Below are 1,258 nucleotides of genomic sequence, written 5' to 3'. Positions count from 1 at the left end.
GTCTGGCTCCACTAGTTTGTCTGTATCTTCAAAATATGGCTTCCTTAATTGTCTACACTATCTTATGTGATTTTTTAAATGTTTGTTTATTTTTTAGAGAGAGAGTGCACCAACTGGGGAGAGACTGAGAGAGGGAGACACAGAATCTGAAGCAGACTCCAGGTTCTGAGCTGTTAGCACGGAGCCCGACACAGGGCTCAATCCCGTGAACTCTGAGATAATGCATGACCTGAGCCGAAGTGAGACACTTAACTGACCGAGCCACCCAGGGGCCCCTGTTGACACTATTTTAGACGTCTGATCAAGGCAGCAACTGTGGGGACTATTCTTTCCTCCAAGGTGGACACCTACTGTCGTATTGTTGCACATTCAATATTATTGAAGCCCCAAAATTACATTAACATTTAAGCAGGCATATCTTGCTCATGTATTAAGCATTTGGTAAACCACAGCTCCCAAAATGTTCATGGGAAATCTGTTAGTCTGTTCCCTCTACCTATAAGACTGGTTTCTGAACTGATCTACGAGACTTTACATTTATTCCTGTTAAATTTGATCCTGGTTGGTATTCAGAAGTCCAGCATTTCAGCATATAGTGATCTGTTTTGGTGTCCATTTTCTTACTTCTCCTTTTCAGCTGTGTCTTTTATGTTTAAAATCCTTATCCCTTAAAGCTTGTGTTGAGTCAGAGCTGGCTTTGATACAGCTAAGTAGCTAATGCTCCTGGTAAGACTTTAGAGCCAGATCACTACGGGTAATTTTGTGCCAGGTTTTCCTTGGAGAAGTGTGACAAGTGATAGTTCTCTGGATCTGGTACCCTTATTCCCTGGAAGACCCAAGAATTACTTACAGCCCGTCCCAGATTGTGTGTTGGATTTTTTCATTCCCTACCGTTCACTTTTACACGCGTGTCTCTGGAGAGTGGAGAGAAACAGTCACTGGGATTGTGTTCCGACGTACCTGGCTCTCTCCTAGCCCTCCAGACAGAACGTTACCACTGAAGCCTAGACGAGTTGGACCTTGATTTAAAGAAAGCATCTGAGACCTGCCATTGCTTGAGTGAATGATTTTGCTTGAAGTTCATCTTTGAACTGTGTATGAACTCTTACCCAACTGCCATGAGCTATAAAAAAAGATGGAAGAAAAGATTTATAGAGGGAAATGATAATAAATGTTCTTGGAAACTACGCTTGCCAATGGCCTCAGTCCATTACTGTAACAGAGATACACAGTTATACCCATGGATTATGTGTAGATC

The sequence above is a fragment of the Suricata suricatta genome, chromosome 3, assembly GCF_006229205.1.
Source record: "Suricata suricatta isolate VVHF042 chromosome 3, meerkat_22Aug2017_6uvM2_HiC, whole genome shotgun sequence".
NCBI classification, from domain to species: domain Eukaryota; kingdom Metazoa; phylum Chordata; class Mammalia; order Carnivora; family Herpestidae; genus Suricata; species Suricata suricatta.
The sequence above is the reverse complement of the archived record's forward strand: the minus strand, read 5'-3'. Positions refer to the sequence as shown.